General features: G+C 44.1%; 1 protein-coding gene across 1 annotated transcript in view; it reads right to left on the bottom strand.

Annotated features, from left to right (window-relative positions):
• The window catches only part of Cap2 (cyclase associated actin cytoskeleton regulatory protein 2), a 147423-nt gene extending 136388 nt beyond the window's left edge, over positions 1-11035 (bottom strand). The window contains exon 1 of the mRNA XM_040755918.1: positions 10880-11035. The gene's annotated coding sequence lies outside the window, so the exon portion shown is untranslated. The remainder of the gene's footprint in view (positions 1-10879) is intronic.
• Positions 11036-27028: the final 15993 nt, after the last annotated feature.

The raw sequence follows: 27028 nt of genomic DNA, 5'->3' as shown, positions 1-27028 counted from the left end.
CAACGTTCTCACACTCAGTGGAGAAGGGCCTGTAAAGCCTTCTCCCACTCATTCCAGTCAGCGCTAAGAACGGCGTTCCCAGCTGCTCTGAACACTGGCACCCCACGGGAACAAGCAACTGGTATAAGAATAACGGCCTATTGTCCAGATTGTATCCCTAGCAGCTCTCAGACATCTTGTCCAATGAAAGCACTCCCTGTGCTGTCTTTTCCCTTAGCACATGTCCACCCTGCCTCCCAAAGGGCCAGGCAGCATGCCTTGCCTGAGCTGTGACTGGTCTCACTTGCCCTCCATCTTCCCACTGAGGCCAGCGTGGTGCCATACACCTGGAGAGGTCTATAAATATTTTTGATTGACTAATGAATTGGCTTCCACTCGCTGCCTTTCCCTTGCTGCCTACTCGCTGGCGCAATCCCAGATCAGGCTGGAAGCCAGATTTCCACAGGAGACATTTCCATTTAAAAGTGGGTGCTAGATTAGTCCTTCCTGTTTGGGACCACAGTGGCTTCCATGAACAAAAGTGTGTGGGCAAGCCCTTGTTGCCTCCATGGCTCCTTTTTATTCTCTAAGATTTCACAGCAAGTTCATAAAATGAATGAAGGAGAAAGTTACTTTGATAATGTTTTCCACCTCCCAGCACAGAGGTAGATTACAAACACCACCCCCTAGCCCAACTTTTCTTCATGGGTTCTGAGGATTGAACTCAGGTCTCACACTTGAAGAGCAAGCACGTTACAGGCTGAGTCACCTCCTAGCACCAAGGTGGGTCCTTGAAGTGTATTCAGATCCACAGGTTCTGTGTTCATGAGCCTAAGATTCAACCAGAAATAGACTTGAAGTGAGGGGAGAAATAACTTGAAGTGAGAGGATGCTGAAGTTTCAAACCTTTCTCATGATGATGCTCGGATGACTTATAAAACGGTTCTCTGCGAAAGGAAATTCACAGCGGACTAACTTCTCTACAAGTACACCAGAATTTAAAAACATCTGTTCAACTATTAAATCATTCTGTCTTAGTTTAATTTTCTTAGACATGAGTAAGTACATCAGTGACTTTCCTACCAGTCACTGAGGGAAGTCATCTTGTGAGTCATTGCTAATTGATTCCCCCACCATCATTGTATTTACTCATTCACATCTGATGGGCCAACTAAATACATTGTTTTGGTTTTGTTTGTCCCCAGACTCCACTTTCCGTTAGGCACAATGGTCACATCTAAAAACTCATCTGAGATATCTTCCTGAGTGAGTAGTATTGGGGTGGGGGTGGGGTGGGGAGGAAGTCAGGTAGGGTCAGCAAGAGATGATGTTTCACTTCTGGAACTTGCTTTTCACTAAACAGCAAACCTCAGCCACCATTTAGCTTGGGTCCTAAATGCTGTATAAAAAGTTATGTTAAAGGCTTGGTTCCCCTGCCCATGATACTATGGGAGATACAAACTTTAAGAAGGGGTGGGGATGAGTGGAAGGAAGTTGAAGGGATGCTTGACCCCTCCCCTTCCTATCTCTATTCCTTTTGGTACCCATGGGCTCATTCCTGCCACAACGCACCATCCTACCACAGCTCTGAAGCAGAAAGGCTGAAGGACCACGGACTTCCCCCAACCCAATGGCTTAGAGTCTTCCAGGGTCCTACCCTTAAGGTACTGGTGGCATGTTTTCTCCACCAATCCTGAGCAGAGCACACGAAGACAAAATACATCACTGATTAGCTCACCAGTTTATGTTCCCTCCTTGGGACAGGTTCGGCCCTCAAAACCAGCACCCACTGGCTTTTTAGAGTAAGTCATTCTTTGAACTGGGATCTCTGACTACAGGAAGCTAGGTCTTGTCATGTGATATAGTGGAAAACACATTATGAGTATCAGAGATTCCTTGCTTGAGACACACCCCCTTCAGTGGCAGCCCCCTGGGAATCTGGTGGATCACTAGCCTGAGGCTCAGTTTCTCACTTGCAATGAATGAACTCCATCTCATCACCACTCACTGACTTGGGAACACTGCATGGGAACGCATTTCGAGTTGTCTTCTGTCCTGGCTGCTATTTTTCATCTCACCACTTTGTCCCGAGGGTAACCAGATCTGGGAAACTCTATTGCAGCAGGACAAACAGCTAAAATTTCCAAGAGAAAACCAATACTCCTGGCAGAAGAACAGGAGAGTATGGGGACAGCCACAGAGTAGAGAGCTGAAGGAAACAGCCCAATTCAGGGGATGTTCTGGTCTCACCCTTGAGTTGTGTGACCCTGAGTCCTTGAGAACTGAACTAAGACTAACCCCTAAATAATGCACACATGTAACACTGGGGCTTTGAAAATAGAGGTAATTCCAGAACCCCTGACCATGGCATGCAACATAGAGGGGAACTAACTGCTTGGCTGGCAAAACCAATAAGCCATATGACAACAGCAAAAAACATTTCCCAAGGGATCCAGGGTCTCACAAAGCAAACCAAAGTGTCCAAGATTCACACAAAAACGGTTTGGCATGCAAGGGACCAGAGAAACCTGGTCTTAACCCTAAGAAAAGTCAACCTGTAAATGTCAACCATAAGGTGACACAGATGTTGGACTTTTTGGAACTGTTTGCAGCAGCTGTTTGTACTATGCTTCAGACGAAGCTAATATCCTGGAAACAAGTGGAAGCCAGGAGTTCTTAATAGAGTCATAGAAACCATAAGAAAATTCTAGAAATGAAAGGAAATTACAATAACAAAAGACAAAAGTACACTGGGTAGGCTTGCTGTAAGAATGGAGACGGCTGAGGAAGGTGAACATGAAGATATAGATTTAATCTGAAGAATAGAATGGGGGAAAACACTGAAGAAAAAAGAATGGAGTCTGAAGGCCACACTAAGGGTCTAATATTAGCGTCCCTGGAGCCCCATGAGAGTCAAAAGAGACTGAGGTAGAGATTCTATTTTTCTGAAACAATAACATCCTGGCATGGTGGCTCACACCTGTAATTACAGAACTTGGAGAGCAAGCTGAGGCAGAAGGACAGCTGTAATTTTGAGGTTACCTTGGGTTACATAGTGAGTTCCCAATCAGTCTTGAAAAGGAAAGGAAAGGAAAAAAAAAAAGAAAAGAAAATGAAGGAGAGGAAAAGAAAAGAGAAAAAGTAAAATACAATAAGTATTTCACAAATTTAGAAAGGAAGACATACATTTATGAATCCAAATAATGATGACTAATTTGTGTGTGCTTGGGCTGGACGCACACACACACACACACATACACAGAGAGAGGGGGGGCAGGCCCTTCAGAGGAGAAAAAAATAAAGACGATTAAGTAATTGCCAAGATGGAAAAGGAAGGAAGAAAGTGTGACATGCCTTGATGATCTCTCTTTGAGAGGTGTAATAAATACCAAGACTGTTAGTAAATATCCCTGCTAAATCAGTAGCACAAGGAGTTAGTCAGTACATGGGTTTGGTGACAGCAAAAGGGGTTCTCACAGTAACATAACTGATGAAACCGTCATTAAAGAACAGCACACAAACAGGGCTCTCCTTAGCAATCATCAACTTTTATTTGAGACTTTGCAAAATTTTGTTTTCTTTTTGAAGTTATGCTTTGGTTCTGTTTGTCCTACAGGAGACTGTCTTAATTTTATTTACGTTCTGCTTTAATATCTCCTACCAGTTACTCTATCATACTTTTTTGTATGGGCTGTAAAGGGATGGAGAGATGGCTCAGTGGTCAGGGCATGTTCTTCCAGAGAACCCACGTTTGATTCCCAGAACCCACACAGTGGCTCACAGACATTGGCAACACCAATCTCAGAGGATCTGGTGCTCTCTTCTGGCCTCTTAGACACTGCATGCAGGTGGTGTGTAGACACATGCCGGCAAATACCCACTGAGGGGCAGAAAGCTATGAAGCTTAAATTAAAAAAAAACTCTTCTGCCATCATTGCTATTATGATTCCTATAATCCAACTTCTCAAAAAAATCCACAAAACACAAACACTACAAATTTTGACAAGTAATTACTAAATATAAGTCAAGAGTATTCTATTGGGAAAGCACATCTTTTGATCAGTTTTATTAAGTTGTTTCATGAGTGTGCATAAGAACACCTATTATTAAAGTGAGGAAGCAGCAATTTTATTTTGTTTTTACATCAATGCACTACTTTAATAAAGAGATGGGAATGGATGAAAAATGCTGTTACAGAGATGTCACTCAAAACCTCCCCAGGAGACATGACAAGCGTGACATGGCGTAAAGCATCAAAAATATTTGGATCATCAGTGCCAGGGGAAATAGAGACTTAGAAATCTGTCGAGAATCGTAACTATTCATCTACCTGGGTTATTTAAGACACTCATTTTTATTAGGCTATTTTATATTTGTGTGGATGCATATGTTAACTTGTTAAATAAATGATAGTAGAACATACAATTATTAATTACAGACATGCAAAAAAAACAACCAAATACATCTGCAGCATTTTTCCCCATGGAAGTTTCAGTGACCTCCCCATCTTATGGAAGATGCAAAGTTAACAACACTAAATAAATTCATTCTTGTATTATAAATCGTGTCCTTTAAACTGCATGAAAGATCTTTCTGGTTATTTTGTTACTTAGAAGTGTTCATTATCATCTGGATGATAATGGTAGTTCTATTCTTCTCAATAAGCCCTTTGATATCAGTGTACAGTTTGGTTGGATTGTAGATTGGCATTAGTGTTAAAGTCCTTTCTTTTTTTTTAACATTGATTGATTAGGTTGGGAGTCACAGCATACTTGTGGAACACAGAGGACAACCTGCAGGAGTTAGTTCTCCCTCACCATGCGGATTCCAAGTACCGAACTCAGGTCATCAGACCTGGTGGCAAACACCTTTATCCACTAGTGAGCCATCCTGTCTTTGTTTTCTTGGAGGAAGATTTAGAATGTGCATGATTCATAATAGGACCCCCACTTAGAAATGAGGATCACTCAATGTCCTTATTTATAAAATTAAACAAGCATTCTCAAACACAGATCCCTGCTTCTTCCAGCCTGTCAGAGGCTAAGGTGGGTACTAAGAGGAGCGTGAAGGAAGCTTTTCATTAAGTAAAGAGGAAAGGGAATTGTGGGAGACAGAGTGAGATGGTTCAACTGTCTCCATCACAGGCTCACCATCAGGAAGATGCATCAGGAAAAAGTACACACGGACAAGAAGAATTCAGATGCTTATTCTCGTACACCACCATGCTCGGGCACTTCTGGAAGGCTTCTGTATGTCCCCATGCACAGTCTGAAGACCCCTAACATAAGAAGCATACAGACCAGTTTCCCTCGATGGCTTTGGTGTGATTTGTACTTATAAAACCGAACTCACTGGAACACTGTCAGGACGGAGGGCTTTTGGGAGGGACTTAGGTGACAGGGGTGGGGCACTCTCATGATCAAAGGGTGTGGGGGCACGCTCATGATGGGAGGGTACTTTATGAGAGTTTGGTTTAAGTCTTAGAGGATGAAGTCTTGAGGACACAAGGTCAGTCACCATAGCGTGGGCGGGCATGAAGTCAGGCTACGTCACATGCTTCCCAGTCCCTAGTCCATTTCTCTCTTATTCACTAACACAGCATCTGGCCCTTGCCAGGTGCAAACACCTGGTCCCTAATTGCCCTGCAACAAGATCTATGAGCCCAAACAGTCTCTTTTCTTCTTAACTTACTCAGTCTTGGGTATTTTACGACGGCACAAATGCACTAAGTGACACAAAATACACTAAGAAACACCCCCAATTCTATACTGTCCGATGCTCTCCTGCTTTAGCAAGCCTCTGTTAAACATTGTCAATGTCTAAAGAAGTGTAACTAGAGAGTTTCTCACTTTCCCTTTAGAAAGACACTGGAGAAATCAGAGTCCTACTCAAGAGGCCAATCTGAAGGAAGAGGGGATACCGAGGTGAAGGGCTGTCCACGGCCGGAACTCGGGGTACCCCTCAGGAACCCATCACCTCCCAAAGGCTCCACTCCGAATACCAGCAACTTTAGGGCAAGTAACACAACATATGGATTTAAAGGAAAACACAATGATTCCCAAACTGAGATTCTGAACAATGGTCAACTTCAGGTGCAGAGAAGATGAAACAAACTGAACCGCAAGTCCACCAATCAGAAAGCCTGTTTAACTTGGTTCTGGAAAATTGGATGGCCTATTCAATGGTGACTACTGAGTGTCAGTCTGGCAAGGCATGGAGTCACCAGGGAGACAAATCTCTGCAAATGTCTGTGAGGGAGTCTGTCGACTGGGTTAACTGTGGAAGACAGACTCACCCTAAGCGTGGCTGGCACTGCCGGGGAGGCTGGGGGTTCACGCTGAATAAAAGAAAGCCAGATGAGCCTCAACGGGAGTCTCTCCCTGCTTCCCAGTTGTACATGCAATGTGACCATCCTGTTCCTCCTGACATGCCATCTCCACCACGACAGTTTGCATCCTCAAACTGGGATCCAAAGAAACCTTTCCTTAAGTTGTATTTATTTGGGTATTTTGTTATAGCAATGAGACAGGGAAATAATATAGTCAGTTACCTTGGTGTGGCCCAGTTTGACTGATTCTTGATGCTAGATAGTAAAAAAAAGACTTCATCTCATAATAACCAGATAGTCTACTGAGAATAGAAACCAATCAGAAAACAAGATAGGAAATCCCAAGTATAGATCTTTTGAAATGTGCACTCACATCTTAGACAACAGCTTCCACTCAGTGGTACTCATTCTTGGCCCTGTGACAGCTGTTATCACACAGCTGTCACTCAAAACAACACATAAAACTCCAGAGAATCCCAGAGTTTCTCTGCATTTCCACATGTTCTGACACAAAGTAACAGGGGTTATCTTCTCTGCAAATTAACAGAGGTTTTGAAAGTCCCACGGTTTGATGACAGCGTGGATTTCAAATCTGTGCAGTTGGAAACCAACAGGAACCCCAGTGTTTCCCTGACTTGACTCATCCAGCCATCAGGCATGTGTGAGATCTTAAAAATTAAGGCCCCACTCTCCTTCTCCACTTGTTTGAGAGGTCAGCAAGAAGCCAGGACTGTTAAACGGATGTCTCGTTACTAGCTAGGGTAGATAAACAGCTGTTCATACAAACAGGGACTCCCCTTTGGGGTTCTACAGTTCCTATGCAGGATTTAATATTGAAAGGGGGGAGGACTGTCAAATAATTATGTAGTGAAAGAATCCATACTTTTTCCCAAGTGAGAAAATGAATGATAAAGACAAATAAAAAGCAAGACTTCCTTAGACATAAAACTGACATGACAAAAGGCCGGTCTTATGGGATCATACTTATTTGATGCACTTTGTATACCAAGCCATTTCCTCTACCACTGCTTAGAGTTTCTGTGCTTCAGGAAATAGTTACCACATTAGAATTAAAATAGATCGACAGTTAGGATTTCGGATCTCGTCATGCAATCTTGTGATGGAGGAATGAGTAGGCTAGGCTTATGTCCTCAGAGGACATGTCACTAAAATTCCTAGACAGGGATGGGAAGACAGAATAACTGATAAAGTGCTTACCTTGAAAGCATGAGACCCTGAGCCCAAGCATGTCCAGAACCTATGTCAAATAAAAGACTAAATATGGTACCAGTCACTGATAATCTCAGAGTTGGTGAGGTAAGTGGGGACAGACAGGTCCTTGAGGCTCCGTGACCAGCCAGCCTAGCCTATCTGGTAAGTTCCAGGCCAGTGAGAGACCCTGTCTCAAACACAGATGGATAGCACTTAAAGAACAATAGCTGGGGTTGTCCTTTTTCTTCTATATTTGCACACATATGTGAACATGTACCCCTTGCATACATACATGTGTACACCACACACACACACACACACACACTGAGAGAGAGAGAGAGAGAGAGAGAGAGAGAGAGAGAGAGAGAGAGAGAGAGAGAGAGAGAGAGCATAGTCATTCTTAAGACACATGGAATTTTACCCTAAGGCCAAGGCCTTGCACACGACACACAAATGCTCTTCCACTGAACTCTACTGCCAACCCCGTGTATGCTTCTTTTTCAGGGCTATGTTTGCATTTCTTTTGAATATAGACATATTATAGTGGAAGTGATAGGTCAGACAGTAACTATTTAACTCAAGGGACCATGGTTTTTCAAATTAAACGCACCATTTTATATTCCCATCAGCAGTGCTTGAGGGCTGCAATTCTGCCATACTCTCACCAACAACTGGGGTTATCTGTTTCATTATAGTCACATGAGTGAGTATGGCATAAAATTTCATTGTGGTTTTGATTTGCAATTACCTCATGGGTGATGGTATTGGGCATCTTTTCATGGATTTAATGGTCATTTATTATCTTCTTTGGCATATTTTGACATTAGATCATCCTTTTAATAGTAAATTAGAAAGGCTGCTTATATATTGTGGATCTGGATCCCTTATCAGATATATGATCATATATCTTTGACACATCTTTTCACAACTCTCTTCTTCTCAAGTCCTATTTCTAAATTTAGCCATATGCTTATAACTGCTCTTTTAAATATGATGTTCATAACTTACATAGGCTTGGCATATTTTAATGTAGAATATATAGTTGATGAATTAAGAATAAAACTAAACTTCATAATAAAGATATCTGTTAGGAGTTAAGCAAAGCAAAATAAAACACCATCATGTCTAAATGAAGTTGATGATGTTCTTGTGAGTAATTTCTGGGTATAATTCAAGCAGCTGGAGAATCTAGCCATCAGAGACTCTAGCCCAAGATATGAAGGAGTCATCTTGTGTGTGGGGGTAGGGGGGGCTTCCTGGTGTACATGCATGTATTAATGAAGAAAATCATTACTGGTGAAAATAAACTAAACTTCAAACTTCAGTATCTGTTAATACAATGAAACTTGGTAGTACTGTTCCTTGTTCATATTCTCCTTGGTCACATCTTTATTTCCTTAAATTTATTTTATACTTAAGAAAGTGTTTTGTTCACATGTATGGCTGTGCACCATGTGTGTGTGCCTGGCGCCTGAGGAAGCCAGAAGAGGGTTATGAGCTGCCATATGGGTGTTGGGAACTGAAGCCAGGTCCTGTGGAAGTGTAGCTAGTGTTCTTAACTGCTGCTCCATCTCCCCCACCTCACCCCTCCCATCCCTCCTTGGTCACTTTTGACTTACAACAGCCACGCTGAGTAGTTACTCAACAGACCGTATGAGCTGCAAAGCCTCTGATTTCTCAGCTCTTCAGCCAGGAAGCATAGCAAATCCCAACCATGTCCCATCAACAAGCCAAACACCACCTTGTCTCAATGGCAAGTAGAGAAAACATACTCCCTGATTGCAAGACCGGTTAGTAATTGTTATGATTTCTCACAGTCAGTTTTTTTCTCTTCATCCTTATGCCATCACTTGATCTTAATTTTATTAAGGATTTTCAGATTTGAGGATTCATGGAGAAACAAGTCTTGTCAAGAATGCATGTTCTAGCTTCAAGCTATTGGTCTAATTATTTCCACCAGCATTGGGCGATCTCAGCCTCAAACCATGTGCTCTCTAACGTGGTCTCAGTCCACAACCATGCAGAGCTAACGGAAAGAACTATCAGAAGTCCCTGGCCACCCTCAGCAGGCTTGTGTTCTAATTAAACCCCAGCAACGAGAAACCAGTCCAAAGACGGAAACACCACTGCAACCTTACGCGAAATGGTCCCAGCTGTGTCGGCAAGACTTCTGAGGCAAAACCCGAAACTGAAAGATATCTTGCCAGGTGTGGAAATGCACACCAGGAATCCAGCCCCCAGAAGACTGGGGCAGGATTGTGAGCTTTGGGTCAGCCTGAGCTAATGGTGGGTTCCTGGCCAGACTAGGTACAGAGTGAGATTCTGCTTCTCAGAAAGCACACAAGCTAGAGGTGTTGGTGCATACCTGTAATCTCAACACTGGAGGCAGAAGTAGGAGTAGGAGTTTCATAGTGAGGCTCTTGTCTACCAACAAACCAACCAGCCAAACAAACAAATGAAACTGACATCGGCAGTAAACACCAGTGCTCTGCAAGCAATTCTGATGAACTAAGTTTTATCCTAAGTTTTCTGAATTCTCCTGACTACATAGGCAAAGGCCTTATCTTGGCTGCTCAATGTTCACCTCCACTTGGCCTTTTGGACCTAATTCTAAATACCATGTCCTGAACATCCTAAAAACAGAGTCACTTCAAGAACGCTAGGATTCTGATATTGCAAAGGTGCAGCCTCTTTGTGGTGCTGATGAGAATACTCTCATGGGCATGGCAGACCATCAGCCTAAAGGTGATGACAAGACTGTTGATGTCACAAACAAGCCCCTAGGGGCGGTCAGAGAGCAGCTGCAGAGAGGTCCCTTCAAAGCCTCAGTTGCGTTTGCATTTTTTAGAAGTGACTCATGGCCTCCAGTCAGGTTATGCAGAGGAGCCAGGTCTCTTTCCTTCCAGCACCTTCGGATAGAGGTGGCATTGGCAAGATCTATTTCAATGAAACCCACCCAGGTATCCTTGGAAGGCTCAGAGCAGAGCACTGGGGACCCCTCGAGCTTAGACCACCTCTGGGCACAGTGACTGTTGGCTGGCAGGCCAGCCCAGAATTCGCAATCCTCGGCGCCAGGCGAGCAACTGGAGCGCTGGGCTACAATGACCCAGATGAGGACCGCCCTGGCACTGGTTTGCCAGCATCTCGGGTCCTCCCATCCCGAGATGTCCTCACATCTGGGTGGCTTCAGGTCCCTGAGCCCGCGTAGCCTTTCTTCCCCGCTTCCTGGCCATCTCCCACCCGACCCGGGGCGCGTAACTTAGGAGCGCCCGCCCTGAGCCCAAGGAACACCGCCCCCCCTCTCCCCGCCACCCTCCCGCCCCACTCCATTTCCCCTGGTCCCCCGCGCTCCAGTCTGACCTGCTGCGGAACCCAGGTCCCGGCTTCGGTGATGCAAAGCCACCTTCGGCCACTCGAGCCCTCCTCCCCTCAGGCCCTGCGCTGCCTCCGCCTCCCCCCCTGCACGGGAGCCTGAGCCGGTCACGCTGCTCGCGGGGAGAGTCGCCCGCGGCTTCCGGCAGCTCCAAATACAGACGCGTGCGGGAGGGGCTGGGAGCGCCCAGCTGAGGGCGGGGGTGGCAATGAAGGGAGCAGAGTGGAGGCGCAGATGGGCCTTGGAGATGAGAGATGGGAGGGCAGAGGCGCCGGCCGGTGCAAGCAGGAAATGCCTTCGCCTCCTCCTGCAGGTTTGCAAAGAGGTCTGGCTCCTGGCTGAGGGATGCACAGTGACCCAAGCAAAGGGAGGGATAAAGAAGCAAACTCGCGTGTCCTCTAACTCGAAGCAAAGGATAAAGGAGTTCAGAGGCATCTATCTCGTTAGATAGATTGTAGATCCAGGGCAATTGATACTCCCTTACACTGTTGTTCAGGAGTAACTTATATACAGCGACTTTAAAGGTGTGCATGGCTCCTACAGGTATTCTTCTTTTGTTGTTTTGTTTTGTTTTTGTTTTTCGAGACAAGGTTTCTCTGTATTCATAAAGCAAACTCAAATCAGTGTGCTAAAGGGGAATCTGGCAAAGTCAGTGTTCTCTGGCAATGCTAAAGTCACATTTCATTCAGCTCTCTGTGTCATCAAAAGCCCACAACTGTGAAGCCGTCCCCAGAGCACTTTATTCTTGGCCAACAATGGTGTTCTGGGAACAAGCATCTCTTCACTCTCTCTTGTCTGGAGTAAAGGGAAACAGTGATGTAAACATTGACCCGAGGTTGTGAACCACGGCCTGAAGCCAGAGCTAGAGCTGTTCTTATCCCCATGTGTGTGCCCTGTATAGGGTAGCGGTCAGTAAATCTGTGGTGAATGACGAATGGATGAGTGAGTGAATGGACAGATTGCGGCTTATATATGTATTTAGAGCATTTTTGTTTCATAAATGCAGAAAATACAACCAATTCTAACGTGGGTACTTACTTATTCATTTACAAGTGTGTACTTAAATGAACACACACACACACACACACACACACACAAACACACACACTTGGCTTTTGCAACAAGGTCTTGTTATATATAAACTCTCGGTCCCTAAACTCGTGGCAATCCTCCTGCTTCCACCTCCTAAAGGCTGAGATTACAGGCATGCATCGTAACTGTGACTGGTCCACGTTTCCCAGTCAGCCCTGAAGAGTTCAGGGAACCAGAAACGACATTTTCTGGGCTCAAGGCTGTGTCCGGAGAAGCATCCCTGAGCCCTTTTTGTTGAGAATGTTCTCGGACAGAATCAGTTTTGACAGGGGCCGAGCTGTAAGGAATAAGAGGGGGGTGAGCTTGTGCTTCTTAAACCTTGTTGACCCACCTTGAGACTCCACCCCAAACCTGCCTTTGTCCTGAGCTAATGACCTCTTTACAAGGAAGCCAGTGCTCTGACAGCATCAGCCTCTTCTCCTCTGTTCTTGTTTTCAGTTTCATCCCCTTACCATAGGGAAAGGGAAGAGCCCAAAACATGGGACGGAATCTTTTTCTTAATATAGGGCAAACGTTTTGAATGAACTCTTGTCTGTGAATTTCAACATAGCAGATGATTCCGCCACCTTGAAACTCAGCCTGGTGGAGCAGGGGAGATGTCTCACTTGGTAAAGCGCTTGTCCTGCAAGCTTGAGGACCTGAGTGTGATCTTTAGATGTCACATTAAATGCTGGGCATGGTGGTGCACACTGTGATCCCAGACTGGAGAGGCAGAGACATGGAGCGCTCCAGGGATTGCTGGCCAGTCAGAGTAGCCTATTTGTAGAACTTCAGACCAGTGGGAGACCCCTGTTTCAAAATAAAGAGGGACAAAACCTATGACTGTCCTTTGACCTACACAGCAACTACACACACACACACACACACACACACACACACACACACACACACACACACACACTGTGGTTTCCAGAGTCTGCTGAGACTTGGTCTTAGTCTGCTGTTGCTGGAACTGAGCTCCTGAGATTGGGCGACTTGACTACATATCCCACCAGACAGTTTATGAAGAACAGATATCTATTTCGTATGGTCCTTGAGGCCGGGAAGTGGAAGACCCAAGACACTGGTCTACTGACAGCTCACTGCTTCCAAGCTGGTGGCTTTGCTCACATGACAGAAGGCAGAGGGCCAAAGGAGACAAATGGTGTGCCTGCTCAGAGTCAAGGGTCAAAAGCGATGAGTGCTCCCACAGCCCCATTTTAAAGATGCACACATTTATTTCGTGTGTATATTTGTGCAGTCATGTGCTACAGTACACATGTGAAGGTCAGAAGACAACTTGGAGGAGTTGGTTTTCTTTTTTCACTACATGCATCCCAGACATGGAGCTCAGGGTGTCAGACTTGGCAGCAAGCACCTTTATCTGTGGAGCTCCCTCCTCTCCAATCTCTCTGTAAGAACACTGATCCCAGCCCAGAGGGCCAGGATACTCTGAATTCCCCCGCTTTATCATCTCTCATATCGTAATGCTCTGGCATCTGGTAGTAGGTCCATGTATGTTTTTCGGAAGGTGAGTACATTGAGCTCTGGCAGGTTCCAAAGCATCTATATGTCTGCCTGATTGGTAAGATGCTAACCATTGTTGAACTTGCTTGGTGAAAAATTCTCCCCTTGTAACAGTGTATTGGATGGAAACCAGTGAATCTTTTTAGTTAGTGTCAGCTAAGCAGCAGTCACAATGACCCATGTAGACAGAGGGCCTCTGCATTCCAGAGTGTTCCCTCAAATGACTCTATTCTAGGTGACCAGATCACTCTGTGATCCTGTTCTACCCTCAGGGATGCTAAGACTCACAGCAGAGTCACTGGTCCTTGGTGTTTGATTGCAATCTCTTTTGCTCCACTGGTAGGGTCTCTCCCAGGCAAATAAAAAACACACAATGAACACAGTTCTTCTCCAAGGTTTTTCCTGGTTTCCAAGGAAGCCAAGAAGATGACGATGTTTCTCCACTAACACTCCTTTTCTGGAGTCAAAAGACCGAAAGAGTGTGCTGCCAGTATACTGCAGGGACTTTGTGTTTTATTTTAACAAATTCCCAGTGGAAAATTACCAGTAGGCATTTATACCAGCAGACGGCTCGAGAACATTTGTTCTACAAATAGTTGAGGTTATATTGTGCTGTTCACATCCCGGATACCCAGAATGCAGCACTGTAAGCATGCTGAATACCAATGCCGTTGGCCTTCTGTCTACACAGCTTCCACATCCAAAGATCCAGCCAGCTTCAAGTTTACAGTCCCTGAAATAAAAAGTGTGCAGGGAGCATGCACCGTTTTTATTCCTGTCATTAATCTCCAAGCAATACTGTGTGGCAATTATTTCTGTGATGTTCTTATTGACTGGGTACTAGAAACAAACAGCACATTATAGGACAGTCTATAAGCAAATACTGCACCATTTTACAGTAAGGAATACTTCAAGGGTGAGGGTGGTGCAAGGGCCCTGGGATACTAAGAACTGTAATTAATAAAAAATTAAGCCATTACCATGTTCCTAGACTATCACCTGTTCTAAGTATTTTATATATTCATTAACTCTGCACTTCCTGACTTGTGTGCTTTTATTCCATTTGTAAGTGAGGAAGTCATCACAGAAAGGTTTAGCTATTTGCTGAAGATCATGGAATAAAATCACCTGAGATTTGGCTGACTTTTATTCTAATCAGTACATTTTATAGAAATAAAAAAGAATGAGAGCTACCAATTTATTGTTTGACAAATGATCACTACAAAATTAGGTACCTCACCAGCTATGACTACTTTTGGGTCTGTGTTGTCAAGAGTTAGGGCTAGGGAGACAGTTGACAAAATGCTTGACTTGTAAGTCTCCAAATCCATGTAAGAGAGTTAGGTGTGGTGAGGTCTGCATGTAATCCTAGGGTTACCAGGGCAGAGACAGAAAGATCCTTGGGGTTTGCTGGCCAATCAGCCTAGCCTACTTGCTAAGATCCACGGCAGTGAGAGACTGTAAAATGGAAGGATTTCTTGAGGAATGTCCTCTGGCTTCCACATACACATCCACACATGGACATTTAAACACACACACACACACACACACACACACACACACACCATCACCATCACAATCAATCTCAAAATAAAATGGTCATCTCTCCCTTTTACTGAACTGATGTGGTATCCATGGGAGATTGGTTCTAAGACTCCGGACAATACCCAGATCCTTGAATATATAAAAATCTTATAATATTTGCATGTTAATTACCCTTCTTGTATACTTCAGTAATCTCTAGGTTACTTGAAGAACTTCACACAGTAACTAAAACTGTGAAAGTTACTATACTGCATTGTTTAGAGAATAATGATGGAAGGGAAAAACTTCTGCCCTTATTCACTACAGATGTATTTAAACTATAATTTTAATACACAAAAGTAAAGCTTTCATTCAAAGATGAAGGGATGGTTTGAATGAGAATGGACCCTGTAAGCTTATATGTTTGAATTCTCAGTCTTCCAGTTGTTGGAACTGTTTGGGAAGGATTAGGAGGTGTGGCCTTTTTAGAGAAGGTGTGTCACTGGGGGTGGGCTTTGAGATTTCAAAAGCCCAGGAGAGGCCCAGCTCTCTCTGTCTCTGCTGCTGCCTGTGATCAAGATGTAAGTAAGCTCTCAGCTACTGTTCCAGTGAAATGCTTGCCTGCCTGTCACCATACTCCCTGCCATTGTGGTCATGGACTAATTCTCCGAAGCCATAAGCAAGCCCCCAGTTAAATGCCTTCCTTTTTCAGTTTCCTTGGTCATGACGTCTCTTCACAGCAATAGAACAATAATTAAGGCAGAAGTAGAAGCCAAGGATGCATAGGGGTGAACTCTACACATTAGGATCAGAAAGGCAGAGAAAATGGTAGTGAGTGGGGGAGTCCTCTGGAGTTCATGATCTATGGACAGACAGGAGGTACTAAGTCTTGCCTTACCCATGCAAAACCCAGGCTCGCTCAGCAGAGGTAAGGGTTCTGACTGTGGGTAGCTCAACTCTTGCATCCTGATTTTTCTCCTGCCCCATGAAAGAGGACTTGGGAATCCATGCCAAAGAAGTGAAGACCCCTAGACAAAGTTAAAACGGTCCAGACTTTGTCATGTAACTGTGGTGTGCGTGTGTGTGTGTGTGTGTGTGTGTGTGTGTGTGTGTGTTGGGGTCTATCAAAGATGTCCAGGTTGTCCTGTAGTGATATATTGTTTATGATATTATAAAGTCATTGGAGATCAACATGGAAAGCCAGCCACAGCCATAGAGTCAGACAATGGTGATGTACACCTTTAATTCCAGCAGCCACACTAGTTAGCTATAGAAGCTGTTCAGTGGTGGTGCATCCTAGGACTCAGGAGACAAAGGCAAATGGATCTCTGTGAGTTCAAGGCCAGCCTGGATTACATTAGAATGAACCGGACTAACAGAGATCACACAAAGAAGATCTCAGCACTTGGGATCCCATGCCTTTAATCCCAGCTCTAGAGAGGTGTGTAAGACAGGAGTGGGGCATTCAGTATTCAGACTCAGAGATTTATTTTCCAGCCACACTTGGGACAGGACAGCCCTTTCAGTCTGAGGTAGGGGCAAGAGTTCGTGGCTGACTGCTTTGCTTCTCTGATCTTCAGCTTGAACCCCAATACCTGGGTCTGGGTTCATATTATTCATCCTACATAGTCCTTTATCTTCTTGTCTACAGTAACCCTCCAAGCCTTAGTCTCCCAACTGGTAGCTGTGGTCCACAGTGTGATGTTGAGTGTCACTGAGAAGCCATGCCAAGACCTCCCTTGAAGTGCTGCAGAACTTGCTGAAGTCATGTCACCTTCACGTCACATCTATCACCCGGTGTCCCCACCATCTACAGACAAAGCCTCTTTTGGCTCCAGATCTGTCATACGAAATGATGAGGTGTCACAGGAAATCATCCCTCTTTTCCAGTGTGATGATTCTGTGGCATCACATTGATGGTTATATCCATTCACAGATGGGTGGAGTCTGGGAAGGTGAGGGTGTAGAAGATGGCTGGATGAACTATAAACAGAAGGCACCAAGAGTGGACTTCCTCAGGCTCCACAGGTGCTAAAAATGACACATTTTGTTTATCTTGTGGACAGGGATTCTGAGCTTGGAACCTCTGGCTAGGTTTCAAAGAGTACTTTCTAGAAACAAGGCATGGTGGTGCATGCTTATAATTCCAACATTCAGGATGTAGAGACAGGGGAATTATCACAAGTAACAAGCCAAGAGGGACTCCAAGTAAGACCTTATTGGAAAATAAATAAATAAATAAGTACATAAGTGTTTTTAACCTGCCCATAGTCATTCTATTCGTTAGGGAGTAAAATGTGGTATTTCAGGCCCTGCACAGTGTGCAATGCTCAGTCATATCAGGATGATTGGTGTGTGTCATCACAGGCACACTTCATTTTTACTGTTGCAGGAAGTCAGCATTCTCTTTACTAGCTGTTTTGAAGTATTCAAGCAATTGTCACTCATACTTACCCTACTGTGCCTCTCACTGTGGACAGTTAGATAATGCCCCTCCTGTTCCTCTACCTCTAATAGCCATCCTCTTCTTACTCATTCTGCCTGTCTGTCTTTCTGTCTGTCTGTCCATCCAGCATTCCACATATTCATCTACCTTCTTTTTTTTTTTTGGTTTTTACCAGACAGGGTTTCTCTGTATTGTTTTGGAGGCTATTGGTCCAGCCCAGCCTGGAACTCACAGAGATCCGCCTGCCTCTGCCTCCTGAGTGCTGGGATTAAAGGCGTGCGCCACCACTGCCAGGCCATCTACCTTCTTTTTAAAGTTTTCTACATAGGACAGGACAGCCTTGAACTCACAATCCTCCTTCCTTAGCCTCCTGGGTGTTAAGATTTAAGACCCGAGCCATCACTTCCAGCCTGCAAAGAGGGTTTTTAACAGACTGTGTAAGGCTACAAATTCTATGTTCTAGATTGATATTTTTGTCATATGCACATGACAGCAGCTCTTTACAAGCCCACAGATGTGTTTAGGATTCCAGGGACTCATTAGGGCCATACCTAAATAGTTTAGTTCATAGACATCTCTTCTTTTTCCAGATGCTTTGGAATGGATAGTCTATTCACTCAATAAAAAAGAAATGACTCTCAATTTAAAAATGTTTTCCCTTTTGAAGTTCCCACTGTTGATGTTTAAAAGCTGGGATCAAAATCTCAGGTTTATTTTATGTCATTACTCATTGGGAAAGAAAGGATGATGCAGAGTCACATGATGCTCCCCCCCGCCCTTGGGATGTGCTCATGAATACTTTCCATCCACCCACGAGCCTTGTGCCTGCGAACTGGGGACACCTGCTTTGGTATACTGGAAAAGACAGTGCATGGCACTCAATCCCCAGTAAGTGTTTCTAGGAGTTGCTTAATGAAACAAATCCTGATTTAAAGTCAGGACTTAGAGACATGAACACGTTTTTTGGTTTTGTTTCTTTCTAAAAACCATACAAGAAATAAGCTATTCCTTATTCACTATAAATCCAGTTGCTGCAAAATATGTATATGATGACACCTTTTGTGGTGGTTTGAATAAGAATAGTTCCTACAGGCTCATAGATCTGAATGCTTGGTCACCGGGGAGTGGCACCATTGGGAGTGTGGCTTTATTGGAGGAAGTGTGTCACAGAGGGTTGGATTTGAGGTTTCAAATGCTCAAGCCAGGTCCAGTGTCACTCTCACTTCCTGCTGTCTGCAGACCCAGACGTAGAACTCTCAGCTACCTCTCCAGCACCAGGGCTGCCTGCTGCCGCCATGCTTCCCGCCATGACAATAATGGACTAAACATCAGAATCTGTAAGAAAGCCCCATTTAAATGCTTTCTTTCACAAGAGTTTCTGTGGTCATGGCATCTCTTCTCTGGAATAGAACCTGGACTAAGACACTTTTAAAAAGGAAATTCTTCATGGCCAGTGAGACAGTTTGGTGGGTAAGAATTCTTGCTTTGCAAGCTTGATGGCACAAGTTTGATTCCTGGAACCCACATTGCAAGGGGGAAAACCAACTGTGACCTCTGCATGTGCACCATGGCAGTATCATTCCCACATGCAAACACACACACCACACACATGCATATGCATACACTAAGATAAAAATTAGAAAAAGAAGCTTAGAGATACTATTCAATAGAATGCAAAAGAGTTGTAAGCCAATGAAATGTTGGGCGAGTACAGAAAAGCCGCCAATAGGATACTCGGTCCTATCTTCTCAGTGTAAATACACTTGAGAGAGTGAAAGTGACCGAGGTCAGATGGTCAGACATGAGGTTGTTAGTAAGAAGGCCAGCATGTTTATTTTCTATTTAAACACAGTAAGAGTAGTGACAATACAGATTACATCCATCTGCCATACAAACATGTGTGTTTGCTATGCTTTGGGTGTGAAATGCCCTCTCCATGCTTGCGTGCTTGGACACAGGGCCTCCATCTGGTGATGCTGTTTAGGAGAAGTTGTGGAGCCTTTGGGAAGTGGATCTAGTTGGAAGAAATGGGTCTCTGGGGAACAGGCCTTGAGATACAAGAAGCAGTCTCTCTCTCTCTCTCTCTCTCTCTCTCTCTCTCTCTCTCTCTCTCTGTATGTGTGTGTGTGTGTGTCCTCTCTTCCTTTATTTTTAAGGTTTTCTTTATTCTTTGTGAATTTCACATCATACACCCCCATCCCACTCATTTCCCCATCCCTCCAAATCTGCCCTCTGCCCTAGCAATTCCTCCCTAAAGAAAACAAAAATTAAATTAATAATAGTAATAAAAATATAAAGATAAAAATAATCTTTCTGGGGATGCTGTAATGTGTCATGGCGTGTCACACAGTGTACCCTTTTGCTCAAACAGCTTTGCTTACAAATGTTCATTGTAATGAGTAATTCGTCTGGTTCAAGACCTCTGGCTCCAAGACCTCTGGCTCCTGCTACGCTGTCAACACAGGACCCTCCCTGGAACTGCTCTCAGATGTCCTGTTATTGCCCCGTGTCACGGAGAACTTGCAGCTTTGGTTCTGCCAGACGAGCCCCTTCACCTGCTCTTGCAGTTCATGGGTGCGGCAGATGTTGGGTTGGGCCAGCTCACAGCCCTGGATCCAGGCCTGGTGGTAGCTGAGTTGGTCCGTCTGCCCGTTCTCCTACACCTGTGCCACCAGGGCCAGCTCTTCCGCTTTACCCAGGCTAGGCGTGCGGTCAACTCTCCTGCCTGTGGCGGCTGGCAAGGGGCGGGACCAGTTTATGCCACCAGGGCCAGCTCCACTACACTGCCCAGGTCAGGTGCAGGGCCCTCTCTCCTGAGTGCAGCAGCTGCCAGCCCCACTTTGCGTCCCATCTAGTGCTCGATGGTCTGCAGAGCTATGAGAAGCAGTCTTCCACCTTCCCACAGTCACGGCCATGCCTGCTGTGCCGTCATACCGTCTACCATGAGTATATAGCCACAGATATGAGCCAGAGTAAAGATCTCCACCCTTACATTGTTTTTTGTCAGGTCATAATCCCAAGAACATAAATAAACGCCGTATTCTTGTGTTTTTATGTATTTTTATTTTTTTTACGTACACTAAAAGTGAAATAACAATGTATAGTTTAAATAGGGAATTAGATTTCAGTTTTTAAAATTGTGAAGGGCTGGAAAGGTGGTTCAGTGGCTAAGGGCATGTTTTGCCCTTCCAGATAACCCAGGTTGGGTTTGCAGCACTGACGTGGTAGCTCAAAACCATTTGTTAACTCTGGTTCCAGGGCATCTGATGACCTCTCCTGGTTACTGCTGGTACTGCACACACATGGTGCACATTCATGCATACAGACAAAACACCCATATGCACAAAGTAAAAACAAACATTTAACAAGTAGTTTAAGAATTGTGTTTATAAAGTGCAGTCTTCTTGTCACTCTCATTTAGATATGCCAGAGGTAAATGTTTATAGGTTGCTGCAGCAACTTGAGACAGAGAAGAAAGACTATGTAGGAGCCCAGAGAAGCGTGTCTATGATTCAGCCAAAACAAGCACCCCTTTGAAGTGAAATGAATATCACAGAACCCACCTATGTGGCACATAGAATGCTTGCAGTCAATGCTGGCTAACCACAGTACTGAGACACACAGCAGCCAGAGAACAACCTGGAAAATATGCATTGTCTAACAGGTGTGTCAGGCTTCTGACATCACAATACAATATTGTCATCTCCAAAATTCATGCTTGAGAACTATACAACGAAGATATAAAAGATTGCAAAATAACTTTAAGGTCTTAAGTTTTATAGTTTTGTGTTAGGCTACATTCATGGCTTGTGGCCCCATGGGCCGAGGTTGGGCAAGTCTGGTAGAAGAAGTTACAGTTGTCCCTCAACTACTTTAAGCAAACGTGTCAGGGGTGGGCTATGAAATAAATATTATATTGATGTATTATATCTGCACGTATTAATTGCAGATAGATATACATATGTATAGGTATATAATTTTATATACACATTTATAAAATTGCCTACAACTTTATGGACGTTTTAAGATAGCCATCTTAGAATGGAAAATTCCCAGGTTACTCCTCATTCTAGCCAGGTATTTTCCTAATCAGGACAATTGCAGACATTGTTATAAAGAAAGCTTCTGGCTATCCAAGTTTCTGTCTGACTTAGTTCAACAGTCATGAACAAGAGGGATTAACTTCAAACCATTCTCCTGGCCAAACCTCAGACCTGGAGAACAATGCTCTGCTTTCTATGGATTTCCCAGCTTTTAGAAACAATGCAATACCAATAAAGTGTTTTGTAACGATCCCTAAAAGCAGCAATAAGACTAATTACAAAAACCCTGATCCTGTCTAACACCTCAGGGTCTGGTTGTTGGATCCAGTTGTTTCCCACCAACCTCGAGGGATAGGACCCTTGCTTTGTATGCTTTTCATCTACAGAAAAGGAAGAGTTCGGAGGCAGCCACCTTGCCCATTTCTGGTCAGAGCAGAAAGCATTTGTCCCTCCCCCTCTCCCTCACATTTCCCGTCCAGATTAACTCCATCATCCTGTGACTAAAGGAGAAAATAACTCCCCAGCTGTCTCTGGCTTCTTTAGCTGCCAGCACAAGAGCCTGATCCAAAGGCGGACATTCCCCAGTTAAGAACAGTTAGTGCACGTGATTTAGGATACATCACACAGATTTTTGGTGGTGTCGTTTAGAGGGTACCTCTATTTGTCTTTCTAGGGTATCCCAAATATGTCCAACGCTACACTCAAGATTCTGCTTGTAGACTCTAAAAACACTGGACTTGTAGATGCAGAAAGTAGAAAGGTGGATGCAGAGGACAGAGAGGAGGGATGGACACATGGAAGGAGAGAGAGTGGGGAGGAGCAGGGAGGAGGGTGAGCACATGGAAGGAGAGAGAGTGGGGAGGAGCAGGGAGGAGGGATGGACACATGGAAGGAGAGAGTGGGGAGGAGCAGAGAGGGGTTAAGAGGTGGGCATGGCAGCGCATGTCTATAATTTTAGCAATCTGGAGTTCTGAGGCAGGAGGATTGCAAACTCCGAGCCAGCTTGGGTTACGGACTGAGATCCTGTCTGAAGCAAGTGAAAAGGTTTCAGTTAGATAGGAAGAAGCAGTTAGGCAGGTGTACTGAGCAGTATGTCGATTAAAAGTCACTAGTAACATGCTGTCTACTCATCACTGAGGGAATACGGTTGTACATCCGCACCAGAGATTATCGTAAAAATGTGAGGTGATGGGCATATTAATGAGCTGTCTGTCCGTTTGTCCATCTATCTAATCATTTATCTCTGTCTAGCTATCTATCACTCTAACTCCTATTATCATTTTACCTATCTTCCATTTAACTTCCTAAGACCTATCTGTAAGTATCGTTTTCACACTCTAGTCATATAAAATTTTGTAAATGAACTTCATCTTAGTAAAAAATGAGGGGGGTTGTTGCTTTCACGTCTGCACTCCTGCACTTTTGGCTGAGATCTCAGTGGTGATGGGCCATCATCCATGGAGATTTGTGTGCTTCGGTAGCCCAGGCTGGCCTTGAACTTGCTGTGTAGCTGAGAATGAGCTTGGACTTCCAATTCTCCTGCTTCCCGCTCTCAAATGCGAAGATTACAAGTGTGTGCCATGCTGTCCAGGTAACATGGCACTGCTTGCATGATGGACAGGTACAGTGTACACTGAGCAACTAGCCTCTGTTCTAACTTTGGGGAGATAATACAAGCAGGAGAACCCAGAACCTCAGTAACGCAGGCCGGAAAGGTGAAGGTGCTCTAGTTCAACTGACTGTGCATGGGTGGGCAGCACATCAGAGAAAGCGTCACAGTTTGGATCTTGAATGGCCTAAATGTTGAAGGTTTGGTCCCAAGATGGCAATGCTACAGGGAGGTGGTGAAACTTTTAGGGAGTAGGGTCTATTGGCTAGGAATTACTGCTCTAGGAGCTTGAAAGGGTTAGTGAATTTGAAGTTAGCCTGGGATACAGGAGACCCTATCTCCATCCATCCATCCAACCATCCATCCATCCAAAAAATAATGTAGAGAGGTTATATTTTTATTTTATACTTTTAAAAATCATCAAATACACAAATAATGCAATCATTTATTTTTGTAACTTTAGTGAGTTCTTATCTATAATGCAGAAGCTTTTTCCCAGTCTAGGTTGACTATCCCTTACCAAACATGTTTGGAGCCTAGTTTCAGATTCCCTCCCCCCATCTCAGGAATAGTTGTACAAACAGAATGGATGCCTGGAGAGCACAGCTCAAAGTTTCACAATATTCATTTATTTTTGCATACATGTTGTAGACACAGTTCAAACATCATTTTACAGTTTTAAAAACAGATTATTATAATTGATTAATGTGTGTGTGTGCGTGAACAAAAATGACACAAACATTTGAGCACTAGAAGAGGACACTGAGCTAGAGCTATAGGGCGTTATGAGTGGTTGATGCGGCTGTTGGGAACTGAACTCTGGTCTTCTGGAAGAGCAGCAAGTGCTCTTAATGGCTGGGCCATCTCTCCAGTCACTCACCCAGCTTTATAGGGCGCTTGGATTTTGATCCATTGCTTGAGATTGGATGTGGCATTTTCACTCATGGCATTGACTTTCAGAACATCTGGATCCTTGACTTACAGATTTATGATTATTTAAAAATCGATGAAGAAAACATCCCTAGAACATGTGAGAAATGCCTGAGGAGATAGTGGTAAACAGGGCAAGGCAGCATCTGTGGCCCAGAAGGGAATAAAATGTTTGACTCTAGTTTTTGACCTGGTGAGGAAGAGGAATCCTGGGGTGAAAACCCAAGTTTACCCTGTTGATGAATAAGTGATGGATTTCTTACAGTGAAACCCATTCTCCATGCAATAGAAGCCAATCTTCAGACAGTCTTGGATGATTTACTGCTGTCTCATAAAAAATGCCAAGGAGATCTATAATGTAGGAACAAACTATTCTACATTTCCAGAAGGGCTGTGTAACTTTAGTGCCATCCAGCCGTGCTCTATGCTTGATAAGATTTCTCGGAGCATGAGCAAATTTCTGAGCATTTTTATTCTATGTGAGTTGGTCTAGAAGATTGTTCTTAGGCTGGGGAGATGTCTCAGTGGGTAAAGTGCTTGCCAAATAATCGTGAGGACTTGAGATTAGACACCCAATGTTGGTAGCACACACCTACAATACTGAAGGGGGTAGGGGAGATAGGATGACTTGCTGGCTAACCAGTTTAGTTCAGCAGAATTGACAAATTATAGGTTTAGGAAGAAACCCTGTCTCAAAAAATAAGGTGGGGGCCAACACAGGGTATCTGAAGTTATCTTCTGACCTTTATAGACACACACATATATGCACAGGAACACACTCACCCAGAAGTGCATTCATGTACACACTACACATGCACACCACATAAATAATAACAAGAAAAGATTATTCTTAGCAACCTGTATCTTAGGATCTAATAGCTCCTGTTTCTCATTCATACTGATTCCAGCATCCCACGTCTTCTTTGTTCAGGTATTTTGCAAGAATTCTGATGGGGAGCTAATAAAGGCTGCAATGGTGAGTAACCATAACTCCAGAAGCAACCAGTGTCAGGAAGTAGCTGTCATGCAGAATGCTTCATCATTCCCTTGCTCTCTTCAACCAGTGTCCTAAGAATAGCAACAGCACAAGCCTTTCATTTATTTTGATCCTATTCCAAATCTCCATTGAGAGATTTTCGTCACTATCCACCACCCACCCACCCACCTACCCACTCAAGACAGAGGACTGGCTGCAAATGACAGAAAACTCTGACACAGACTCGAATTTCCATGGTTCTTCACAACGCAAGCAAGAACTTTGTGGACTCCCACAGAGTGGCCCCAAAATAGACAATTTTCTATGGTCCACTGGAAAACTGGCATTTATCAGTGGGGGAAAATTGTCTATTATGTAAGGGCACATTCTGTAAAGAGTTCTTCAACTATCTGCCCAAATGCAGCATTAGTGCCCTAAATCCTAGCTCTTTCCCTTTTACTAGAGTGAGGACTATCACCCTGTATTCTGGAACCCACTCAACAGAGATGAGTCATGCAGCATTCATTGGTGTATGTATAGTTCACTCACTCTTCCAGTTCTTGGCTTTGGAAGTAAGCAGAAGGTAAGTATCATTTTGTGTGTTAGTGCGAGCCAACCATGTCTGAACACCTTTAACCTGTCTCTATAGGGCAGAGAGGTCCAAGAGAACGTGGTGATGGAGGGTTTGCCGTCTGCTTTCACTGCCTTTCTGTTGCTGCGATAAACACCAGGACCAAAAGCATTTAGGGCACAGAAGGGTCTGTTTTAGCTTATATTTCCAGGTCATAGTCTGTCACTGAGGGAAGTCAGGGCAGGAACTCAAGCAGAAACCTGAAAGCAAGAAGCGTTGAGGCGTGCTGCTGCTGACTCAGTCTCTTTTCTGACTCAATAATCTCTTTCCTGAACACTCACAGGCTCATGCTCAGTTAGCTTTCTTAAACAGCCTAGACTCACCTCACCTGCCTAGAGATGGCACCACCCACAGTGGGTTAGGCACTCCTGCATCAATTAATTACAAAGACTTCCTATCAACACGCCCAGAAGTAGGGCATCTTCTCATCTCCGGCGAGTCTAGGCTGTGACAAATTGACAGTTAATGCTAGCTAGGACACTCTCCGAGTGGACTGGAAAAGTTCTGACATGGTCCTCACTGTCATTCTATGATTTATCCCTCGGGGCAGAAGTCCTCTGTACTTCTCAGTGAGGACAAAAGAATAAGGTAGCAATCTGAAAGTGAGAGAATGACAAGTGGACACGTTTCTGACAGAGAGTTCTAGAACTGGCTCTGTATGATTTCACTCATTTTCAGTGTGAAGAGTAGGCAAACTCATAAAGGCAGAGGTCAGCTGGTGGTTGCCACAGACTGGGAAAAGAAGGCAATGGTGAGAAACAATGAATACTGAGATGGCTAATCTCCATCTTGTCCACTAGATTTGGAATCACCTAGGAGACACACCACTGGGTGTGTCCATGAGGGTGTTATCTGAGGTTTAACTGAGAAAGGAAGACACTCCCTGGAGATGGGTGACACCATTCCATGGACTGGGATATGTCTGGAAAAATAGGGGAAAGATGAAGCCTGATGAACACTAACAATCATCTCTCACTATTTTCTGAGTGCTGGCTTGTTATATCTAACTGCTGCTTACTCATGCTACTCTAGAACCCTCTTGTCTCCCTAGCAGTGATGAATTAACTCTAAAATTGTAAACCAAAACAGACCCTTCATTCTTTAAACCGGTTTTTGTTCATCTTTGATTAGAGTGGAGAAAAGTAACACAGGTCTGGAGTTTTTTTGGGGGGGTGAAGGGGATTAAGAAGATGTTCTAGAATTAAAAAGTGGTGGCACTTGAACAACTGTGGATATACTAAGGAAACTGAATTGTATTCTTTTTCCCTTGTGCATATGCATACATGTTTTTGTCTGCATTTATATATATGTGTGGGTGTTTGAGCACATGTGTGTGGAAATCAGAGGTTGATGTCATGTGTCTTCCTAAATCATATTCT

Source organism: Mesocricetus auratus, unplaced genomic scaffold, assembly GCF_017639785.1.
Source record: "Mesocricetus auratus isolate SY011 unplaced genomic scaffold, BCM_Maur_2.0 Super-Scaffold_100013, whole genome shotgun sequence".
NCBI lineage: Eukaryota > Metazoa > Chordata > Mammalia > Rodentia > Cricetidae > Mesocricetus > Mesocricetus auratus.
The sequence above is the reverse complement of the archived record's forward strand: the minus strand, read 5'-3'. Positions and strand labels throughout refer to the sequence as shown.